At 40.3% G+C, this 25955-nt stretch overlaps 1 protein-coding gene across 3 annotated transcripts in view; it reads right to left on the reverse strand.

Annotated features, from left to right (window-relative positions):
- The window catches only part of LOC117159777 (uncharacterized), a 271261-nt gene extending 245668 nt beyond the window's left edge, over positions 1-25593 (reverse strand). The window contains exon 1 of one of the 3 annotated variants that reach the window (XM_076619339.1): positions 24769-25593. The gene's annotated coding sequence lies outside the window, so the exon portion shown is untranslated. Of the gene's footprint in view, positions 1-23581; positions 24298-24768 lie in introns of those variants that run through there. The other 2 variants (XM_033339921.2, XM_033339920.2) reach the window with 2 other exon arrangements.
- Between the last annotated feature and the right edge of the window lie 362 nt (positions 25594-25955).

Consider the following 25955-nt stretch of genomic DNA (forward strand, 5'->3'; position numbering starts at 1 on the left):
AGACGTGTCATGTGGTAATCGATCGTTGTTTTCAAGCTTATAGTTCTAGCCATTTCGATTTTAATCATCGTTAGTTCTCCATAATCTTCCTCAATAGCGTCACATCGAACAACAGCCATTACCGTAATTGTAAGGATATCGTATTACCGTAATTGTAAAAATATCGTTCTATTCGTGAGCAGATATTCTGATAATCCAATTTTTTAACAATCGATGCAAAATTCTTATTTCATCGTCAAATCATCGATGAAAAAATTGAGAATATTATCGTGGAAGATCAAAGCTACCAAATCGGGATATTTATCGACGTTTATCTGGCCGCACTGTACATCGATGAGCAACCGCGTGCACTCGTATCCGCCGATAAACGACGCGGTTGTTTATAGCGAGCTTGCGAGCCGTTATTAAATATTTAATACTTTAATCGCGAGCTCACGTGACCAAACTGTCTGGATCTGGTTCATTTACGCATACACACGCGAAATCGGCATAAGAATAAATTGTAAACGCTGTGGTTAAAACTTTCATGCATTTTATATACACGTGCATGCGTACGTAGATGAAATATAAGTAGAATATAAGTAGATGAAATTGATAGTAGCAAAAATTTTTAATAGAAGGCTGGTATTATTCGCAACCGTGGAATTCTCTTTGGTGATTAATTAATCAGCGTTTCGAATAGTCTGTCAACGCCGGATGAATTAAAGAGTTTAATCTTGCAGGGTATTAACGACGCTGAAAGTGTTAATTGATATTCGTTGAGATTTTTTACGACAATGATTCTCGTCTGCTTGACTCGTCACGAATTATAGATGAACACTGGGATTATCCTCTTTTTACGGCTGGGGATAGTTAAAAAATTAACGCGAATTAACCGTGTCCATGCAGTTGAAGATAGGAATAAACGGGCTTAATAAGATAATTTATGGATGACGAAGGTCCGTGCGAGCTTCTGAATTATTACTGGAAATACGGCGCCACGGTAAAGTAAGTCTGAAACCACTTTGCGAAAATGGATATCATTGCAATTTTCAGCAAACGGAAACGAGACACATTGGCCGCATCTCTGCGTGACGCAAATATGCTCGAGTGGATAAAAAAACACGAACATCTCGCAATAATTCACATCGGTTATCATTTTGTCTTCTCGAAACGCATCTTACCGTCATACGCTGTATGTTCATACCGAGGATTTTCCACTCCACCCGTTCATCCATCATCGTTTAGGACCCACCTTGCTAAGAAGCTGACCAGTCTACTTGTTGTAAGGAACTCTATACCCTGTTCTATTATGTATCCGTATTGGCCAAAACTGCCTATTCTTCTTAGTTAACAGCGAAATTTAATCCATCTAATCGGAATTTCTTTCGGAGAGAAATTAATCGAAGAATACAGAAAATGCGAAACACGATGACCAATTTAAGGAGATAATCCAAGATAACGATTAATCCAAGAACTCGGCAAGGCCAGAATTGATAAATGCTAGCAATATTACTCCTGCAACAGCTATGTTGACCTGGCCTCTTTGCAGAGAATGTAAGTATCTTCTTTAATTCCTTCGAGAAACACGGTTATTACGAAGAAAGCGCGGCACGTCTTCTGTAGCAGGCAATTTTCACGGTATTCGCACGATTAAGCGTACAGAGTGGATTATTAGGTTCACCAGGGGCAGGTAATTCGCGGATGAAGGGTCGCAGCGCTGCTGGTACATCCGGTTGGCCAGGAAGCTAACGGCAAATACCAGGAACAAGGAGGAGGAGAATCCGGCAGCAAACGCTTCTCTATTTCCAAACAGAGAGAAGATCAAACCATTGTATTCTAGAACGTGGCATTAACGTCTCGCATCGGAATACATCGGTTTATGGAACGCTATAATGGATCTTAGAAACTCTTATTTTTCACGTTTGTTCTCCAATCATTAACCGGGGATAAGGAACTGGTACTCGGATATTTTCGACAACGTTTTGAGCAAGTAAAGGATCTCTCAATCAACAGTTCGACGCTCTTTCAACTCGAATTATATCGTTTGCATGTTCCTCTTATTTCCAACGTTTCACGACACTTTTACACATCTCCAGCCTCTGAATACACCGAATCTCCGTAGTTCATCGTGTTAGTGTTCGATCGGTAATCCCGCGGGGGAAAAAAGATGATCGCTTTAAAAAGGATTTCGATAGATGAAATTCCTTCTTAATCCGCGCTAAATTCCCGCGGAACGTTCGTATTTGCCGAGTATATGCGCTCGTTCGGAAATTTCAGTGTACAGAGGGGCTGCGGGGCCAAGCTCGATAAGTTTCGAAAATTATCGAGTTCGAGTCTTTCCCTACTTTTGCCCCGGAGTTGGCCTGCCTGCCGGTTCCAGCTTTCTGAAACCCCAGCGGACGCTAAAAATTTCATCGTAAAATTGCGGATGTCGCATCCCGAATAAAATCGTACGATTCCTATCGTAGATCGCACGAAAATCGATAACAACTTCGTACGATAGAAAACGGGAAATAGTGGTATTACGTGTCGTCGCTTTTAGAAAACGTCTAGGCGAACTATCCTTATATTAAACGACAAGAGTAACGAGAATCTTTGGAGAAAGGGGAAGGAACAGTTACGTGAAATACGTTCTCGAACTTTTATACTAAATTCTACCTTTGCTTTCGAGACAATTCGTTACACATTCTTTACATGAAGTATTTACATTCCTGGATCTTTTTACGAGAAAAATACAGGATGTTCGAGTCATCGGTCTTAGCGAAACTTTGAACGTCGATAGATTTCATTACTCCGTTTAGGAAAATATTTCATTACGCATCGGATATTTAATATTTTTGGCAACATCGAAAGCGAACTTTCACTTTGAGTTCAGCCGATGCTTCGTACATTCGCACTATAATTTCCATCAGCTGAAACTAATTTTCAGTTAAATCGTACCCCTCCTGTTTGAGTACAATTCGTAAGCATAATACGAGTGTAGTTTCTACTCCAAATCTGCCAAGTACCTAGCAATTTATGCGCGTGAAAGCATTTTTTAAACGCCTTGATTATCCTTAATACGATTAAGCTCGTAGAATTTCCGAAGAAACGAGTATGGATGAATCCTTCACTGTCGAATACGACGATTGAAACACGTTTATATCGATCGTTGGATTTACAGACACGACCCATCTCGCAGAAATTCGTAGACTTCGGTGGGAATATAATGGCGGGTTCGGTGCGTTCTCCGAATCAGTCGTTATCCTGCCTCGCTTTTGAAGGGTGCATACGGAATTAATTTCTTGCGTGTATGCGTCAGCGGTAACGATCGATAGTCGGTACCGAAACGACGGACAAAGTATACTCTACGACAGAAACGACTCTAATAACGTCGATAGATTATGGAGAACTCGTCGCGATCGGTGTCGAGAGAAACGGAGGAGAAAGAGAGAGGACGCCGAAAGTGTAACTTTCGTATAGTCGAAGATTCGTCGTCGAGGAGCGTCGCTGCTTCTGTCGCCACTTCTATTCGCGATTGTAAGCAAAGAAATACGCGCTTTGGAAACTATTCCGCGACATCAGGGAAAACTTTTGGTATTGTAAACAGTATATACAAACGTTGACGTTATCCAAGAGAAAATGTGTGAATATTAATGATACTCGTAACTGCACAAATTAGAAGTTTGCGAATTTAATGTAAACTCAAATCTGCTACGATTTAGTTAAGGAAGGAAACGGAGAATTGTAATATTTTAAGAAGAACTTTGTCGTGAAATTATTTCGTATTTCTTACTTTCATATTTTTCTCACATTTACAAGATTCGTCTGCAAAAGGAAAGTATAATTGAATTGAAAATGATTTGAACGACATAGTAAAGGCAATTATTGCACGATAAACGTAGCATAAAAAACAATTCCTGGGGGTAACAAACGGTTTATATATATAAAAATGAATTTTCGATAATTTACCATTCGAAAGATATATGTGTTACAAAACGTTTTCGTAATATTTGTGACTACCTAATTGATGCAAAATATACAACATACATACAATAGTATGCTGTACATACATAAAATCACGATCACAATCAATAAAATTTCAGGCAATACAAATGTGCCATATCATAAATATAAATTAATCAAATGTTTCAATCAAAATGGAATATCTCAATTAAAAAATGTACGACTGCTAATAATACGAGGGAAAACTTGTAGTAATAAAACACATAACTACAGTCGTCCTGAGGCGAATTATACCTGTGGATGACCCCTGTACTTACAGCGAATCAAAGGTTACGCCGCATTGATGCTTGCCAGGAGTCGGGTGGCAAGCATCGAGTTACCAACGCGGCACTTCGCCCCCGGAGACATGAAAGAAGAAGTGAGAAAAAAAAGAGGAAAAAATGATAATGAATATTTCAATAAACCCCGTCCCATCAATTTCGAACGAGATTATGCACGTCGGTGCTTACGGTTTCTCGTCAACTCGTCGCTTCGAGCCATCGTTTTTTAAAAAGGTAGCTCGACTTTCATCTTCGTGAAACTTTTAGATGTAATTAGAAATGAAAATGAAACCATAAAAGAACTCGCATATATGACTTGCATATTATTTAAATATATATCGTCGTATAATTGCACTAGAACCACAGGTTTCCCACGGATTATCCAAGAAAATATCAGGAAAAACAGTGTTTGTTCTATGTAATGAATTATTTATGTCTTATTATGAGTTCATACTATTATAAATTGCTTTCTTTGTTCGTTTAATTTTAAGATTCCAATGATACGACGTAATAGAAAAACGTTCCTCCTTAACGATTTATTTCCGGCGTGTATGTTTCGAATGTTATATTTTTAATGGTGAAAAACAGTGGAGGAAGAGTTCGGGTCGTGTAAGCGATTCTAGGGGACGAAACATTTCCACGACGTTATGCGCTGAAAATCCTTGTAATCGAGCTTTTTTTAGGAGATTTTTGCTCTTCCCCTTGGACCAAAGTGGAATATATAACGAACAAAAGTTGCCGGGTGGACTCGCCAGTACTTTATCCGGTCTTTGCGCTCTCTTTGCCTACGGCTAATATCCTGTTAATGTATTGCATCTGGCTAATACCTTTTTAATGTACAGGTTTGCTGCAGCTTAAAATTCTCGTTCTTAAATAAACACTGTAAGAATGAACGAGCGAAGAACGAAAGACAATATCGTCGAGTAGATATTAAACAAAAAAATGCTAAAGTAAGGACCAGCAGATCAATTCATTTACCAATTATTAAAGTCTTTGTTCTCGCTGCTTCGTCGTTGAGCACCACTTTGACGTATAATGGATAGTTTGGCCAATTTACGTTTGGGAAATATCCGACAGAATTTGATAGAATTTTTATTTTTGCTTCAGCGAAGATTCGATAAGAGAAATACTATCATAAGATATTGTACTTTGGACACTAAGAGTTCAATGTGTTTATTATCTTATCCTCGTTGACGAAATTTTATAAGTCGTAAGTTACGAGTTACCAGTGCTAATAAACTCTCTTATACAATGGTCAGTCTATGTAGATACTTGCTAATTCAACAATATTACTAAATTATTCTGCATAGAGATACAGGTCTTAAACCAATCTTAATTAACTTATTAGCTTTGGTAGTTCACCAATACAATTCATCCGTCGAAATAAATCGAAAGCTATATGGAATAAATCTTTTCACGAGTGGAAAAATCACGGATGGAGATCGCGGTCGACCGCGGTCCATGAAAAATGAAATTCGCGTGTAACGCCTAATCCCCCACTACGTTGCGATACTTTGTCCTACACGAAGATTAAATGTCTCGGTGCGTTCGCGACACCGTGTAAAGTTCCGGGCGCGCCTTTCACGGTAATCCTCTTTGTCGACTCGTCCCGTTTGTAAATTCGCTCGCTCTGCCACGCGCCGTCCCGATGAGGCGGCGTCGGATTTTGCACCGACGCGGCGTGGTACGGCGCCGAGCGTCCCTCTGTCTGCAGGAAACTTCCGTACAAAAAGAAGAGACGTTGAAAAGATAGACAAGCGTAAAACATGCCATCGCTTAGACTAGGCATTGTCACGCGCGAGCAACCGAACAGAGCACTGCTCGACCATGGAATTTTGGAATCGCGATTGGCTCTCCAATTTGCGAAATTGCCCGTGAAATCGTGCGTTCATGGTCGAGATAAACGACCAGCTGACGTGACTTTCTCATCTTCTGTTCGCCACCCTTGCCATTCGCTTCTTTGTTCAGCTCTAACCCCTTCGTTTCCGACAACTCGTCGATGTCACTTTCATCGCCGACAGGTTCATTGTTCTCGACTGACGTATACAAAGCAGAAATTTTAAAATTTTACTGAAATTATAGAAACGTCGATTAAAAATATGAAATATGAAATAACTACAGAATTCGTAATATTGGTTTATATCGAAATTCGTTACGTTTAAAATACAGTGAAATATGTTGCATCGAAAGTTTGATCGAATTGTTCATTAAAAAAAAAAACTTTTTCATCCTGACACGAATGTTCAACCGGTAATTAAACACTGGTAACGGGCTACGGAATTGTTCATTCCTGGAATAATCTCTTTTCGCTAGTGGCGACTACTAGCGAGTTTCGTTAACGCGCATCGATTAATAGTTTCGACAAGTAGTTCTGGATAATTCGCAGTTGAAAATTTCACGTGTAACGGAATTTGCATTGGAATAGCCACGGTATTAAATCGATGGAAAGTTGGCCGGCCATCATCGACGCAGCAATATACGCGATAATTCTCGTGGTTTCAATGGATTTGTTTCAATCGAGATTTATATTTTTTTCTCGACTAATACGTCACTCTTCTTCAACGGTGATTGAAAATGAACAACAAACGTATCCCATTTCGATTAATTTTATCGAAATTATTGTCGATCGTTGGGTGATAATAAAATTCGTTGTTACTACAAAAATTAATATCGACGCGTATTAAATCGCTGAAAATATTCATGGTAGAGAATTTCGATACGCTGCCGATTTGCTTGTCATTCGATACAGAAAAATAAAAAGCAAACATTGACGGACGTTAACGAAGCAAAACACAAAAGAAAATATACGAAATAAGCGATTCAGAAAATTGACATCTTGGTAGATTGATTGTAACGATATCAAAACTTTGTAATCCACGAATGGTACAACCAAACGCCAAAACGATTAATCGACTCAACCGATGGATATTGATTTTGACGAAAGAATTCGGTTACCAAAAATTTATCATCGTACTCGAATATATGGAATCGGGATGCAAATACCAGAAAATTGAACGAATCCCTCTATTCGCTAATTGCGCTATGTGAAGCGCAAATGAAATCGTTTGCACGCCAATTAACGGCGATTAATTGGGAACAATAGCTCTTTAAACGGTTGCGCGTCGCGATACGTGACTAGAATAATTCGCCGTGCAAATTTTTTCTTTCGAATAATAGAGCGACGATAAAGTGATGGTAAAAGAGCGATACAAAGTAATCGAAGAATCTGTCGTACTAAAAGTTTACGCGTACAATTCGAAAAAGTGCAACAATGAACCCTGCTTGATCGTCACCTTTGCTGAAACGTCATTACCAGTGGTCTCCCTGGTGAAACTTCTAACTGTGTCCGCATCCCCGGCTAACTTTCATTCTCAAGTTTCCACTCGACCCCCGCAGGGATTGGAAATTCAGCAGTAGAGGGGAAAAAACGAGGCGAGAGAGCACTGTAGGCGCTTTGTTGTCTGCATGTCCAGCCTCGGACGGGGACGAAACGAATTTCAACCCCTCCGCGAACTTTCTTGGCTTCCATTAGCCGCTCCTTCCTCTTCCTTTATACACACCCTCGACGCACGGTCGTACCGTCAACCCTCTGCGTACCAGCTACCCTTCGGGTTAGCCGAATCACGACTTTCAACCGAAAAGCGACCATTGTCCACGAAGGCGGGCTACGTGCCTTCCATTATTGAAACTTGCTTGATGTCTCGTTTAATTTCCAGCTAGTTTCGAACCGAGAGTTACGATATAAGTGACACGTGTATTCTCACTAGCTAGTATCGTATAGGCTAACTATTTGTATTCGGTTGAAAAAGTATTCTACCTCTACCGTCTATTTCTAACAAATCAAATAAACCCACAAAACTCTTTCAACCCATTAATTCAGCCGATTTCATTTTTGACAAGCCGATCTATCAAAGCCGTATATAAAAGAGTTTCTAGTTTGTTCGATTCCAGTTACCGATTAATTAAAGCTCGCCGGTTCGAAGTTAGCGATAAGCTTTGACTTTAAATTGGCTGTGCTAGCGCTTTGCAATTGTTGGCTGGATAAAAATTGCACAAAACGCAGAGCGAGAAATCGCGACTATAAGGTGTGGTGTCACGTCACGTGGGAAAACATAAGGCTCGCGTAGCAGAGGGAATAACGGGTCGTGAAGAAAACTTTATCCTTGTGTGGAGGAAAGAATAAGTAGGACGTCCGTAGCTCTCGCGCGGCTCACCTGTAGTCAGTGGCCCATCAGGGGGTATAATTGGCTCACCAATTAAAAGTTTCTGCCGGCCCGAAAAGCGGATTTATCTCGCGCTACTAAGAAAACATTCCTTTATGGTCAAACGTATTTCGCTCTTCTCAACACCTCAATGCTCCCTCGCAAATCGAACCCTCAACTTTGATATCTTTCGCTTTTGATTCCGTTTGTCACTGACTTATTCTCATCCGCCACCGTTATCCCATTATTCGTTCGATTTTGTAACTTTGAATTGTGGAAAATATCGCGCGAATGGATTTTATAATACAGAGGAAATCGTTAATTGGGTATTTCTTTCAAAGAAGCATAATTAGGAATTTGTATGAAATTCGATATGTATTGTTTGTCTTTCGTCGAGCCACTATGTGTGTAAAATGAAATTTTTATTTTTTCAAGTCACCGTGTGAAGATGTTCTTTATGCAAAATCTTAAAAAAGTTCGACATTCCATTCTATCGTAATAAAAGTTACACATTTCTAAATCGTAGATAATAGATTTATTATGATACCACAGGTTGAAGCATTATGCAATCGATGCACAGATTCCGTGTTAACGAGCGATCAATCAAGATTTCAACGAGCCCCGGATTAGACAGCAAACATAATACTAAATCAATAATACGCCACGATTCTAAGGAGGAAACGCTAGAATATCCAAGAGTAGCTTGCACTTCGTAGATGTGCTTGCAGGTAAGATAAAATATGAAGAGAATAGGCGGGAAGTGTCGATTTTCGCGATACCATTACGCTGTAAAATCTGGCCAAAAATTTCAGCGACCGAGGTACTTAAGCTGTACAAATTTCAGCCACGATAAACTCAACTTGGAACACGGAAATACACCGAAAGATTTTACTGATTATTGTACCTTACGACTCACAATTTGCCTGTGCTGCTAAGTAGAAAGAAGCGGCGGTCGTAAACGCTGCAACGAGAAAGATGAAGCCAAGACTTAATGCGAGCTAGTAAACTGCAGCAAACAGTAAAAAAGCAATGATTCCACGAAATCTTAGTAGAAAGGGGAACAAAAGATTTACGAGGCTAAATCTGTGATATTTCTTATCGCTTGTAATTATTCGTGTAATTGGTCGTTTAAACAACCCATGGCAGTAGTGTTTCGTGTAATATATCGTTTCAGTATATTAATATATTAACAGGTGTAATGTTTGTTCAATCATATTTAGTCACTCGATATATTAATCTCGTAACCGTTTCGCCTCTGATAGAAGAACAGTATGTAATATTCCTTCGTAATTTACCAAACAATTCGTCATTTCCCATTGAAATAATGAATAACCAGGACTGGATATATCTACGTTATCCTGGTACCCCTCAATTTGTAACGTGCGTGCAGTGGCTATTAACGAGGCAATCGCAATAATAAGGCTACGTTGGAACCTCGTAGCAGCGTGCACGTTGCGTCTCGTGTTGAAACTTCCTACGACTTATTAAATCCAATTATCACTAATTTCACGATTCTCCACTCTGTTCCCCGAACTACCGGAATTTTAAGATAATTGCGGTGAAATTAGGTAAACGCTATTTCCCATTCGACGACAAGCCGAACGATTATCAGAAAAAGAAGCTATCCAACGGATTATCCGATAATTAGATAACAAAATTATTTCTGTTATAAAAATTGTTCGTTCTACAAACGTGACAACATTATTCACAGTTGTTACTCGTACGTAAAATGATTGTGATTACCGTTCAAAATAATTATTGGTATTTCCATAGAACGATAACAAAGGGAGATAATTAGAACGCGTGCAAAATATTCCATCAAGTCGATTTCAAAGGCAATCGAGATTCTCTATTAGCAGCAGATAGGAGTCACCGCGAGTGGGGAACGAGCGAAACCGCTACTCACTTCGGAGACAGCCGATTCTAAGACGCCACGGCGGCGTCCTGGCAAATTGCACATCAGCGTCGCGGCCCTCCCGACGGGCTGATTAAATCTAATCACCGCCAATTTTGCCCGCGCGAAACGTTCGCCGACCTTCGTCTACCCACTTTGTTCAAGCTTCGAGGCAACTACACCCGCCGTGCGGTCTCGCAAGAGACTGACGTATCGCCGGAGGAACTTCAAACACCCCTTTTGTCGCCCACCCCTCTAAATCCCGCCCGGATTAAAGACTGTACTGCGGTTGTCAATTATCGGCGAATAAATTTTCAGCTCATAGTCGTACCGTTGCCTATTCGCTTCTCAATTTTTATGTTCCTCATTAGAGTATCGTTAAACTTGAAAGTAACAGGCTTTCGTTTGTAGTGGAAAATTATTTGAAAATTATAAAAGTGTTGCTGTATTTATCTAAAAAGGATCGATGTTGCGTATACTAAACACTTTCTTTGTAATTTCTTTCGGTCAATTTAACATCGTGGTTGTGAAAAAAGAAGTGCAAGAATTTTTAATCTTCTTCACCAGTTACTATTCTTACTTTGAAAAAGTGAAATATTTATAACGCTATGGTAAATCAATTTCCTTTTTAGATTATGAGACTTTTATTTGTGTCTGGCGAGTTTAGTATTTTCCTCGCAAAACAGTCAAAGTTTATTTTCTTACATTTTTCAGTAATACTGTTACTTGCCACCTTCGTTCATTATTTTATTGTTTATTCTTAGTTGGTAAAAAATAAACAAACCATCCAACCGACGATCGCAATAATTTAGCGGCGATGCAAAATTTCAATTAGATGGAATTAAAAATAACACGCATAGTTCAAGCTCGTGAAACGGCCTTGGCCACCGATAAAAGTCAGTAGGTAGATGCCAGCGATGGATAGAGTGGAACAACTTTAGAGATTTACGATCGCGAAATATCCTCGCTGCGATCTGTAATGCCAACAGAAAGTTTCATGTTATTTCATGGTGAAAATTCAGTATATTCTCAATACCATGGTTCACGATGTATTAAAGGTTACGTTGTATTCGAAAAACTAGAATGAAGAGCAAAATTTTTGCGAAACATCGTAAATGGGTATTATGGAATACGCGAAACGAGAGAAAATTAATATATTCTTTTACCAGTTCCTATATTTGAAAGTATCTTGAAAAGATTAACGTAATCTGAAACTTTATACCGTATCGAAACTTTAATAAAAGTTCTGATAAAAAATATTACTAAAAACACTGTTAGAATATTTAAGGTTCTACGAGTGTAGATATAATTGTGTAACGTATTTGTTAAAAAACCAGTTATCTGACAAGTGTATATAAAACACGACAAATTCAGTAGAACCAGCTACTAATGTTGCTTTATCATGTAGAACTGGTCAAAAGTTATTATTCGATGTAGTGCCAAGAATGTACTGTATGTCATTCTTCATAGGTTTGTTTCAGGATAAACGACGGTTCGTTCTATTCACCTGCGTTTCTACCTATTTCGATAGTTTAACAGTCACCGTATAAATTCAAACTAAGCGTCCCGGGTGCCTCGGATTGATTTCTCGAACACGAGCGTTTTATACGTCTCAATGTTGCTTTTCACGGGCATAAATCTTTCATGAGCTTGCATATGTGCGTTGAACATTTCGCGTGTGTTGAGCGAATGGGACATAGGTATGTTGAAAGTTCGATATATATTATATCATCTACCGTGTCGAAGAGATGGTGCGATTTACATATTGTACAATATCCTACGAAAATTGTTTACTCTCAAAATATTGAACAACAATTTGCGTATATGTACATATATCGCATCATGAATTCCGCGGGCAAACATGCGTAACAAAGTTTTGCTCATGGAAGATTATAGTCATATTCATACTACTAACTGTTCATACTAAACTACGTTAAAATTAGTAAACGATAGACGATGGGCTTGGATCGCACGAAAACTGTCGAAGTTAGTTATGTCAACGAAATTACACGATTCGCTTGATACGGATACCGTCAGATCGATCAAATACGATACAGTCACTGTCGAACCTGTAGCACCTGGTACATGCAACATTTCGATAAAATGAGATTTTGGTGGCCAGAGTCCAAAGTTTCGGATCTAAAGTCCAAGGTCCTGAAATTCTAGTCTGAGAGTTGTAGTGTGATATCTCGGATCTGAATCTGAAGTTCGAGATTTTGAGTATAGATCAAGTCGCAAAGAAATTCTAAACTTCGACTAAGTTTCATCGATCCGGTGGGATCTATTCAAGATATTGTGATGTCTTTGTAGGAATTTATCAATTTAAATTTTTGTATCAACCTACTGTATTCTTAGAATGCAAATGTGCCAATATAATGTAAATCCCATGATAAATGTTCATAAATGTAGAGACACTAAATGTGAATGTTTATAAATATGTAAATATCCCAATATATTGCCCAGACATTCGGTAATCGATAATACTAACGATTTAATACATCAGGTGAAAACTTATTCGACTTAAACGCAAGATGTAAAAAGAGGAAAGTCACATTTGGTATTCATGCCAGGACAATATGAAGTTTATAGGCGCTTAACGAATAAGAAGCTGGTAGAGTGGAACGAGATACTCGTCGGTTTAATTAACATTGTGCCGCACAATGCGGCATGAAAAATCGTCGCTTCTTAAATTAATCCTATAACAAAATGCTGAAATCTGTCGAAATACCCCAATTATAAAGCGTAATTTAAGTGAATAAAACAGGAAGCAATATTTCACATTCTCATGCATTACAGTGAGCTTTTTCAAGCAAATATTCTCTTATTATAATATAACCATATTAATAACTTTTTCTCAAGACAGTAATAACAACGATAAAATATCCTCGTGACTTACATCGCAAACGAGCTACGGAGCAATAGTAAATAAACCGGTGTAATATATTCCATCACGACACACATTATCCTGTATCACTAGGTGTGCACGAGGAATTCGTTATCGCAAAGCTCGTGCGTACGTGGCAAACTGTTAGTTCTTGGTATAACTCCGATTTCGTACAGTATATTTGCAACGAAATTTCTATTACTCTCATCGATTACAATTATAATTAACAACAAATAAAAGAATCGGAAGACACTCTACAGAAGAAAGACGAGTAAAACAGTGAAAAGAAATAGCAACGACATTTAAAAAACTCATTATGCTACTTCTCATTCGACTTTCAGTTTATAGCGGCTCGTAATTTTATTTCAACCGACGATAAAGCGATCTCGCGACAAACGCCGCGTTCGTGATTATTATGCAGCTTACACACGTACCGTGGCCGTTTGAAGAGGGTGATTAATCGAAACAAGATTGTGCTAGAACCTGGCGCTTCGTTGTCCCATGGACACCAAATACTTTCGTTAACTCGACTTGTCGTTGCGATTTCCAAGGCAAACTTTGTCCGGTATGATGACCAGGTCCTCACGTTTGATCGACAACAAGCAGCCCGCTATTGTGAATGCGGCCATAAACCGAGTTACTCTCCGGTTCACGGACCACGGGGTTTGTGGAAATTCTGCAGAAGCCAAATTAGATTAACCCGTTGTAACCAGACTGCGCTGAATTGTCCCGACGCCGATTTATAGACGTACACAGGAAACAGCGTATTGTCCTTCCTCGTACATCTCCTTTCCCTCCCGTTTACTGTGAATTTACATTTGAGACTCTACAATGTCCACCGAGTTGTTCGCCTTTTTCGCGCCTGCTGCGCGCCCGCGGGGTTTTCGCTTCCGGCGAGACAACGCTTCCTGTTCGTTTCCCGACGTGCTCAGGACACGCACGAACGCTTCAGGGACAACGTTTGTGAAATCACGAAAATGTCCACGATTTTCTCAGAATACTTTCGCCAAGGGATCTAAAAAGATAGCGAGCTGTTTCGTGTCGTGCTACAAGACAAAATAATAGGGTTATAAAGGATCGTACTAGTTTTATGGTAATGTTTTGAGGATTTTCCGACAATTGTATACTGCGAGTGAGCCTTGCTAAGGATCCTTAGGCGACCCGACTGCCTGGCATTAAAAGAGGAATACATAATTACACGAGGTTAGAGTGGACGTGACTGGATACACCTTAAAAGTGCCTGCGTAGTTTACTCGAAGTGAGTGAGAAAGATCGTAGAATAAGGAAAGAAAGATGGAACGTATTACATTGCGTATACGTTGCAACTTAGAATTTCTTGAATATATTTGACTACAAATACTTTTACATTGACGTTGAAATTGCCTCGTATCTCTGTGTTTTCACATTTTTTAGAGATATTATGATAAAAATTCTGACAGTAATAAGTAAGGAATATGTTTGTCGTATTTTATCGTACCATCAAGAGAGATCGCATCTGCGTTACGACTTTCGCGCTCTCACGGAGCCGCGCAAACTTCGTTTGCGTTGCAATTACTTCGTTTACTTGGGTGGCTAGAAAGACGTGTCGCTTCTTGCAAGGGTCTTATCCGAGGACCGATAGTCGCATCTCGTCCATGGTCCAAGCAACGTGGTTACGACCAAAAAGTCATGATCGAATTGGTGGCGATACCCAACGACGAATAATAACAGTATTCAAAGGGTGATCGTTAAGTTACATCGATGTGACGCCTGAGGTTTGATAAAAACGAACGATTTTTTTGCTGATTTCTTTTTTACACTGCATCGCAAAACGATTTTACGTTGGCAAACTTATATTCTACGCATAATTGGCTGCTTATCATATACTTGCGTGCATTGTATTTGTAAAGACAAAACTACCAAATTATGCAGTGTTATCACTGCGAGATTGCTATAACGTCGTATTACTCGACTGTAGTATAGTTGCGTAATCAAAATTGGCATTTTCCTGAGCGAATCCGTTTCTCGCGACTCGCGGTGTCCTTGTTCCACTGAAAACAACGCGCTGTCTGACCAAACACTGTCGTATCTACTTAAGCGTAAATGATCGAATATTACAGGAATCGGAAGGAATCAGAAAGAAAGATGGTTATTTCACGTGAAATTGAATGACGGTTAGACAAACTGAACGCAATATCGAACTCATCAGATGGATTTAATCAACTCGGATGATTCTATCTTTGAACTTCTCGCGGAACCAATCGTTTGTTGATCTTTAATTAACTTGAATACTCGCCAGCCAAATGAATGGGCTTTACAAACGGAGAAATATTATTTTTTCATACGTAGCATAGTTTTCTCAGTACGAGAAACTTTATTGCGTGCCACAGGTAAACACGAATCACGCTGTTTGTGCGCCGTTTAATAATATGAAACCGTTGGCGCGTACAAGGCAAAACTTCGCTCGAATTCTTTAGAAAAACTTGCCATAACAAAATCTTTGAATTTCTTCATTTTTCAATTTTCACATCCAGCTAAAATGTATATGGACGAGATTTCCATGTACCGCGTTATTACATTTCAATTTTCAGCCCGTACAATATCCAGTTCGTATCGGTATTTTTCTCCGTGATTATCGTTAATTCGTGTCCCATTGACTCGTATCACGGGACAAGCCTTTATTCTTTGGCCCAACCGATCATAATCTAGATCATGTTATGGGTTGCCCGTTCGATCCCTCTAAACTTTAATTGACGTGGATGGACGCGAGTATTAAACCGCATGGTCGTCAATCACAAAGGGTGGCCCGGCTGGTTACAGCCTCAGTGACATGAACAGGGATCCAATAGGCGGTTACCTAGCCGACTGTACTTCCGCAAAAGTAGTCCGCCGAGTGTACACTCTTGGTCGCATTGATATTCACAAAGTGGTCCCTGTTCAGGCTTAACGCGTGGTTGTCACGCCGCTGCCACATCACAGCCTGTTGTTTCGCGGTGAAAGTGTACTTTTGTCAATCGATATGCCATGTTCGTGCTTCCTTTTGACGAGCTATCCACGACTCTTATGTTATCCATCGATAAACCGAAGCTACGCACAGTGAACCGTGCTATTGAAGCTGGGTCCATACAAATGATAAATTTCGGCAGTGACACACGAATGAAGCGAATTTGAAATTTTATAACGAGAAATAGAGCCCGAGTAACGTTCGCTTTATATTAAATTTCGTACTTACACTTACGACAAGTTCGCGATTTCTAAATTTGCGTTTACGATTAGAAGCTGCTTAGAAATCTGATCGATACTCGGCAGATTACAACTTTCTCCCTGCTTCTCCTCTTCATCGCGTTCACTTACTAAGGCAACGAAAATGCTGCACTTCGAACCGATGTAAACAACGCTTCGATGAAATGCATTTTTTTAACGTTAAATCGCTATATTGCTCGAAACTGTACAGACACAAATTTTTTCATGTGACGTTTTATTAAATTGTAAATAACGATTCTGCAAATATTCCAACGCACGAAAGCTATAAAGTCAGGCTGTTTTTACGCTGCAAGATCGAAGGGTAATTGGACGAAAAGTAGAAACGAAGAATAAAATCTGATAACAAGGATGCAGCAATATTCGTTGCAAAATTGCCTCGTTAAGCCGACGACGCGTATAGACTGTACTTGGTCGTTGCGAGTTTAAAACCGTGAACGATAGTTCGTTATTCAAACAAAAGAAAAATCATCCAGTTCAATTACCTATGGCCGATTTCGAAACAATATTCACCCTCGTCGAATATCGACGATCGTATTTTTGCATCGGTAATAAAATAACGTTGTTCCTTCTGACGCGTCATTATCGATATAAAACAGGGACAGATTAAAATATTACCGACCACGAACGTGGCAAATATCATATATGTATATATATTTATCCTTCCAAGTAGGATTAACTTCACTCGTCGCGGTACTTCGGCTTAAGGTATATTAATTGACGTACAAGTTGGCGCACCTCCAACCGGCGTCGAGTGACGGAAATCAACGGGGGATCTTTTTGCTTTCTACTCGAACACCTTGTAACGATCAAGGCACGAAAGCGTAATTGAACGTTTCGTTCCACGATTACGGTGATTTAGTTACACTAATAATAAGAATAATAATAAGAAAGAACGTTAAAACGTCTACTTTGACTTCGACTTTTATCTTGCGTGAAATGATTTTAAATTTGTGTAATTACCAAATTGTTTAAATTTTAAAGAACTCGAAATATTTTTGTGAAACACGTGTTTCCATAACGAATTGTTAAAAATTATTATTCGAAACAAATAAAAAAGAATATATATATATATACATAAGTATGTAGGAAGGTACATGCCGAATAATAAGAAGCAAAAATATAGGAAAGTGATATATCACGAAATCGCTACGATCATTTCGATATCGACGAACGTAAATATAGAAGAGTAATCATCGAATTTGACGTTATTACAAAGTAATGAGCAAATTTGCGTCAGTGGCTGTGTGATACGTGAAGCCGGGTTGTCCGACTACAGAAATCGTAGCAGGGGTTTCCTTTGTTTTCCACCGCAAATCCTCGTTAATCCGTCAAACCGCCGGATTACTTGGCAATTAAATCCCCGCGTACGTTTTGTAAGTGAAGCGTGTAACAGCGGACAGCCTCGAATGGCCTGTTAAATTCGAACAAGCTAAGTTTAACAAGAAACTACGTTTCATACTGCCGTCGTGCTACTAACTTTTACCTTGAAATCTCTGTAAAGTTACGAAATCCTTTTATAAACAATGACGATTTCACAAGCGAATAAAAGTGTTTAACAACGCTTCGTGTAACGATCTTCGTGTATCGGTCACTATTGGTTTCTGTGGTAAACGGCGTTTCCTAGCCTCCGTTTGCGAAATTATTGAGAGCCCTTTGACTTTCACCCAGTGACTTCCATCGTAAAAGAGCGCACAATCGAGCTTTCTGCCGTGAGTGAAAAGCCGCCGTTATTTGCGTGCTCTTCGCAAACGCTTGTCCCAGTCGACAGCTGTTACAAAGTATGCGCCTTGCTTCGTGGATAAACGTTTACTGTATGCGTCAGGCAGCCGTAAAGCGCATCGTACATGATCGAAATATCGACGAGTACGTATATCACTAGCAACGATTAATCCTACCTGTGATAGCATGCAGCTTTTCCACTTCCATTCTTTTATTCGGGATAATACTCGACAGACGAATGCTCTTTTATCTTCCTTCAATTTCAGGAAACAATATCTTCGCAGTTTTTCATTTTCACAGATTGTAACTCCATTCTCGTAACATATTTCGTTTCGTATTTTAAAACTACGTAGGATCGTACAAAACTTAAAAATCCATTCTTGTTTAGTACGCGCGATTTTCCACGATTAAATTCGTTCGTGTAAAACACGTATTTCGAGTTCCTTTCATCTTCTATGTTTTTGTTTTTTAATTTTCGTTTTTTACGTCACGTTAGCGAGTACGTAACTTTGGAATATCGTACTAGTTTTCCTAGTCAGTTTACGGTTATTTTGTAAAGGTTTGCAACGTCGAAATCGTGTTACGGGAACTAGCGGCGTGTCGTTAATTAAAAGCAAGGCAGCTAGAGGACACACGAAACTAAGCAGAACGCGTATGTAGGTGCGCGAGACCGTTTAGAAATTCTACAAATCCGACTCTCTCTCGTTGCTTGCAGACTCTAAACGAAAAAAGGGGAACCGTTCCATCGTTGAAGAGAGTAGAACGTCGCTCGTAACGTTCAATGATATTCAATAGTGATACGATGGAAAGCCGTAAAAAGGGGAATGAGCCTTTTCGTAAGATCGATTGGATCGAATCACCCGATGAAGCAAATTTTTTCCCAACGATCGAAAAATCGGAGATTTTCATCCGTATGCTCTGTCACGGCGCCTTCTACGTATGGAAAATAGATCTCTCACTTTTTCCAAGATTTGACCCGATTTCGAAAAAGGGAAGAATCGGACGAAAATTCTCGCGTTTGAAACTCTGTTAAATTAACAAACGTTCTCTCGGGAAGAATCAACTCTGCAGAAATTACCTTTTAATTAGTATTTATAGCGAAACGCCATTGACACGTCTGTGTCGATTCAATATTTGACTTGCTGCAGTTGGAAATTAATCCGTTCGATAAAATCGAAAGTGTAAAGTGTGTCACGGAGAGAATAATGATCGGTTCTGTGATGTTTTAGCACACGGTGGGGTTTTAACCTGGTGTGGTTGAAAACCTGGCTACATGGACGTGGAAAACGTTTTCATCCAAAGGGTTGGAATTACAGTCGAAGATGAACCTGCAGGTAGTAACGATTAGCAGGAAATCGCAATGGTTTCGAATGGGACGACGATGACGACGGTCGAAAGTTCGCGACACGTGTGGACGTTCTCGGAAGTGTTATGGATAGGAAGTTGCCGGGACGTGGTGAAACTCGGTCGCCGTTTACTGTGGCGAATTGACCACAGTTATGGTGTACGCAGATGAACACGGAGAATTACTGTGTTTCATATTGCGTGCAGGTGTGCCACACCCTTGCTCTTACGTGTCTCCGATGCACGTGTGTACTCGTCGAGCCACGTACACGTCACTCAGACTCTGTCGTGTTGCAGTAGCGTTATTGGGAAACTTTCAATGAGTATAATTAAGAAGTATACGGTATTTGTATTTATAAACATGTCGCAGTATTTGTAGCTTAAACTTTTGAAAATATTAGTACCTGTTACAGGGAATCGTAAAAATTAGTATCATAATGTATTTATTTCACTGTTTTCGATATATACAGTACAATTGCCGAATTCACAGAGTCATTCAGAATGGTACTACGATAAATACCTATCGTTAAACAACTACTATCTATTTCAGTCTCGAAGCTAACAATAAAAAAGAAACAGCCGAATGAATAGCTATCGAACTTTAGTAATAGAACGTCGCGTTTGAATTGCCCATCCAAAGTAAATCAAACGATTCTTCGGCAATTCTTTGCCTGTAACAGCCGTGATATTTCAATGGAATCCGCAACCGTGTGTCTCTAAACTATCGTTTCGACCGGCTATTGATTCGCGATTGGTCCCGAACGTCGAGGCCGGCTAATGCGTCCCCGGAGTTCGCACTAAAGCATCGAATCGATGTCTCATCTAGTCGCGTTCATCACGCCTAGAACGGACGTGTGTGAGAGACGAGGGGAGGGAAAAATGGGCAGAAGCGCGACGTTTTTCCGACGGTTTTTAATCGATGCACCCAATTACACCGGCTATATCGCCGTGTTTCGCAGCTAATTTCCCGTTATCGTGCGGGATAAAAGCGAGCTGGCTGTACCGGGGCCCGATTAACGCGCGGAATTGCACGGATCGGAGCATCAACCGTGCAACTGTATAAACTGCGTTTACGCTCGTCGTTTAGGCTGGGCTTAAAAGCTTATGATCGACGTACGCGACGGAATTCCGCCTAATTTTTCTTTTATTTTCAAATGTTTCGCGCATCGCCGATCTTGCATTAACATATTTGCCAGACAATGTCCCACTTTGCATACAGCGTGTTCCGATTATCGGAAAAAAGGTTTAACGAAGAATTATGCCACTGCGTTTTAAAAGAATTTTAGAATAGCGTTAGAGGCGCCGTGAAGCTAAGTGACTCGTGTACAGAAGAGCGTGTATGTACAGGGGAGAATTTTTTCTTTAAGAAGTTTCGTATAAACTAAAAATCTTTTTATAACAATTTAATTATGCGATAGAAGATATTTATCGACGAGCCTATGCTCCGATATTCTGTCGTGCAAGGTTTTCTTATGGCAAAGTGACAAACACGAAGTTGCTCTTATGTGTGTCTTTAAGTTTACTAGAGTCTCGAGAAATTGTTCGAAGCAGCTTTCAAAACTGCTATATACAGTTCAAAGGTAGTTAGTTGAAGTTCAAACGTGTTTGACACCAGACCTCTTTCCCCTTTACTAGTTCAGTCGTTTCTTCCGTCTTCCAATCGAGCAAATGTTGCTTATTATATTCCGTTTTCCTATTTTTGATAGAAGAAAGTCTCGTAAAATATTTAATTCAACGAAGGAACTGCATCGGTTCGAATGAAAAATTTTACCTCCGGATTTTTTATTCGCGGCAGGAACTCTTGTCGTGCCCTCGGTATTAGAAAAAAACATTATTGTAAAAATATCGTTTTGTTTCGGTCGCGGTGGATCAAATCGGTATAATAACAATAATACGAATTCGTGAAAATTGCTCCAACAGAGACTCACATCGTTGCGATTTACAGGGTGGACGGTTTTTATTACTCTTAAAATCCCTTTAAACGCTTGTAATCCAGCGTACAAACGAGCGCGAAATTTTTACGATCAATTTCAACTGTTTTTCATCAATAACAATGCTACTCTATAATCCTGTGCAAACTTTTCCAGCGATATTTCTATCCCGGTTTCAACGTTGCCAAGGAACGAAGCGATTCACGATCGCTTTTTCAACGATGCCTCGAACCAACCCAGTTTCCACCCGTTCCATCGTAACGCTGTCAAGCCCGGCAAAAAACTTCTTTTAACTTTCCCGATCTTCTACCTGCGATTCAACAAGGAAAAAACTAATGAGCATAAATCACCATACGCCTGGTTAACGAACTTCGTGGGGCGCGTTTTGAAAACAGCGTTCTGCGGTGAACGAGCTCTATGGCCTTGAACAATTTTACGGCTTTTGCTCGGAAGAAATAACGACGTGAAATCACGTATCGAACGAGCCGGCGGAACGGTAACAGCGGAGAATATCAATTCGCGTGTGTTTCCATCGTGATTCGTTATACCGTTTCGGCGTGAAACTGTCGGTTCTCCGCATGGAAAACGAGCGAAAGAACACTTTTCCAAAGTGATTGTCAATCAACCGGATATGAGTTGGGCGAGAAGCCACGAGATTATTCACATCCAACTTGGCCAGCCAATGTAATTAACGATCGAACCTTGACTCCGTAGCAGCCGCGAGTCGAGTGGCATTGATCAGACTAATCGGATCAACGCAAAAGATTATTATCGAAATGAGACCGGATGAAGATCCAGGTTATCCGTTTCTTTTCCCCCTCAATTTCGTTCTTCGTTGCCTCGTTCTATGTTTCCAATAATTTTTACGCCGGAAAAAGCCGATCGACTTACGCTGCGTAAAACTTTCGAATTTCGATTATCCGTACGGTGAACCTTTAAACGAACGTTTGCTCGTGGAATGTTTCGTTAAGAAGCTGCAAAGATAATCGTTCGATGTACCTGCGGTACCTGTACCTGATATTTCGCGGTACCTACGACGCGACGTTTTTCTAATGGGTTGAAATACGAACTCCGTTTAACCTCGATAGATTAAAACAAAACAGATTTTACAAATTTGCTGCGGATTGGATTTTTATTGCCTATAATACTATATATTAAGAAATAATTTTCATGGAATACTAGGTGTTTCATGAAACTCTATGGGGTGCCTCGATAAATCGAGGCCAGATTAGTAGAACGTAGCACGGAAGTAAAATATAGGTGAAAAAGTTTCACGTGATCCTATATCCGAAAATAATTTTTTACAGAGTTACGAGAAGCAAAACCGGAAAGATCGTGTTTATTCAGTAAAGTTATACGATGCTTCGTAGTACTACGTAGCTGTTTGTTGACAAACGAACAGCGATCTTATCAGTGTCAGGTGTTTTTGTATATGTTTATATTTTCATACATCCGTCTATACTACGGTACCAGATAGTTTACGTTACAGCATTAATGTAGCGTGAAATTACGCATATATATTAGAACTACGTAATAATACGAAGCATCTGTAATGAATGTATTAACCTCTTAACCTACGATTTACGTTCGAGAATGCCCGTAATATTTACGTTTGGCCCGATCATCGTACTATGATACGATGATATGGTACGGGCTATGCTCGTAGTTGTAGATTAAGACGATTGATTGATCGTAATAAGCAAATATCTTTAAATAATTGGCGTATCTTTGTGTTTTTATACCACTACTGTCGTTCAATGTTATAAGTAAGATATACATCGATTATTGTTTACTTTTTACACTAAAACACGTTGTATCTACCGCGCTTCAACGCGACACGAACAAAGCAATTCTTCCCATTTTTATAACACCATAAACGATGGCAAATGATGTTTTGGCGACACGTCTGTTTGCAATCGCTAACGAGGACAGTGAATAAATACCGCATAATCCGAGTTACGCGAATTCGGGTCCTTTTTGTCACTGCGTAAAAAGTCCTGGCCAGTTTGAACGATCGAACGTACCAGTATTTGCCAATCATTCGATCAACCAAACGGACGATCCTCTTTCGATCATGTAAAATGTTAATAACGATAAAAATCAACGAATCTACTCACCGACCTATTTTTTGTTGATACAAGTCGTCCGGTGGCCACGTGATGCAGCCGTGGTCTCGTCATAAATTATGTAATCACCGCGGCGACATTCGGGAAACGTACGTTCCCAGTGGCGTTGCATTAACGTTGCGACGATTCATATTCATGCGACACAGCTTCAACGAGACACACGTTAATAACGCCACATACGCGCGTGCGTGGATCGCCGATGAAAAAATGTCGTTGGTCGAACGTTTGAAAGCTTTCCTCCAACTTTTCCTCTCCGATTAGTACGATTTTCGCGACCGTAAACTTAACGAGCTTATCGAAACGAACGTCCGATTCGTCGAACAAAAATCCCAATCGCGAACACGTTGCGCGCACTTTTGCCGTTACTGTTAATTAATCGATCGTTACACGACTTACTTACGCAAATCAGTTTACATTATAACGGGCCGGACGTTTAATATGCAATTTTCGCAGGACGGCGCCGGTGGATCGCTTAAAACGCAATTTCGTCGAGCGCCGCGGCGTAAATATTCATGTAATTTTGATGCACTCCATTTAATGGGCCGCGATTAAAAATCATTTAACGGCAGAGATTTTCAGGCCTCGCGATTATGCGTCCCGCGGACCGGCAAATCCACGAACCGTTCGGCCGGCTTCCAAATAAATATTATGAGCGAAACACTCGAGAGCCAGCACGTAATTGCTTCGACCCTGCTCGCGGTCGACTACCGACAACACGCTCGAGAAACGCTTTGGAGGGTTGGAGGGGAGGGGCAAGAAGCAACTTTCGACTCGGTCTCCAACTTCGTACGCTCGTAATCACCCCGAAAGCTTCCAGTTATTATTATTGCTGGCGAGAAATTGAGCTTCCAATGAAATTTTGAAGGCGAACTTGCGTCAACGGAGGATGGGAAGGATAAAGAAAAGTTGCGAGAAGAAAGCGTCGTGTTCGAGAAGGAAATGTAACTACGTGATTCGATAAAACGGAGAAAGCAAAGTAAACTACAGGGACAGAGGAAATATACGGAAGCAAAGATGAAATATTCATAATAAGATATGGAGTTGTGGAAGCTAAATTATTAAAACATGGCAAAGTTCTATCGAAGCCCGAAATATTAACGTTTAAGAGAAAAGTAAGGAACGAAAACGGGAAGAAAAATCGGCAATAAGGGGAAAGAATATATAGCTGAAAAATTTACTTAAACTACGCCGATGCGCTTCAACGATGACAATGAACTTTGCAGAATAGTACACGCACGATGTATGCCTCTGGCGCGAGCGTGGATGAAACTGAGCGCCACGATGAAAATTATGTTTGCATAATTTTCAATTTTCCCAGCACTCGCTGGCAGAACAGAAGATACAGTGGCACACCATACGAAGATTCACGTGATTACAAAAATCTAACGGCCACCGTTTGCGTATCGAGCAATTCGTTGAACAGACGGATCGGTGCGAACCAGAAATTAACGTGGCTAATCTAACAGCTGTGAAACGTTATCTTTTTTCTCCTTTTTATTATTCCGTCGACCATGCGCGCTTTCCATCGAACACGACTCGACGCATTTTCCCTCACGAACGAAACGCCGGTGAAACATCGACTAATGTCCGCGAGATCATACCCTTTGATACCCGACCAGAAATTTCGTATCGTTTATCAAGATTATATTCTTACGATTTATTTCACGAATACTCCGATCATTTGTCAATGAAAAATCAGCTAAAAACACATACAAGGATCTATCATGAAACGACTCACGCCACGTTCAGCCGTTTTCTTTCCAATATTTCACTGACAACGAACAACGCGATCTTTGCACGTGAACAAAAGTCTCAAAGAAGTTCTCCGCTCCCTCTGTCCTTTATTTTTACTTTCTTGCCTATTGTCGTACACTCGAACGAGCTCTGGAAACGTTGCACGTTCCCGACATGTGAATGCCAGCGATCCAATCGAGCTCAGTTCGAGCAGTGTCACTCGTGGTCCCTTGCGATCCACCTTTAAGTGCGGATCGTGGGAACGAAGGGCGTCGCGTCGCGAATTGCACTGACTCTCGCAAATTCTCCGTTTCCCGCAGAAGCTTCCAATATCCCCACCCTCGCAGTTTGGCCTTGCTCAACGGAGCTTCTACCCCTCTTTCGACAACCGCCGCCACCACCGGGGCCGCCAACCCCTCTGTTAGTCGCTTTTAGCGCAAGCGCCTCTGCTTTTGTGTGGGCTCTGTCCTATCCTAATTCATATCCGCGTAAGTACGGTTATGTCCAGCCGGCAGGACAACAAAAATTTCTCGTTTTGCCACATCGTCTTACGGTTTTCACGGATTACGAGTCGCCGTCCGAGACCGACCACTTTTCTTTTCTTTTTTTACGCGGCACGAGCGTAAAACGT

Source organism: Bombus vancouverensis, chromosome 6 (genome assembly GCF_051014615.1).
Source record: "Bombus vancouverensis nearcticus chromosome 6, iyBomVanc1_principal, whole genome shotgun sequence".
NCBI classification, from domain to species: domain Eukaryota; kingdom Metazoa; phylum Arthropoda; class Insecta; order Hymenoptera; family Apidae; genus Bombus; species Bombus vancouverensis.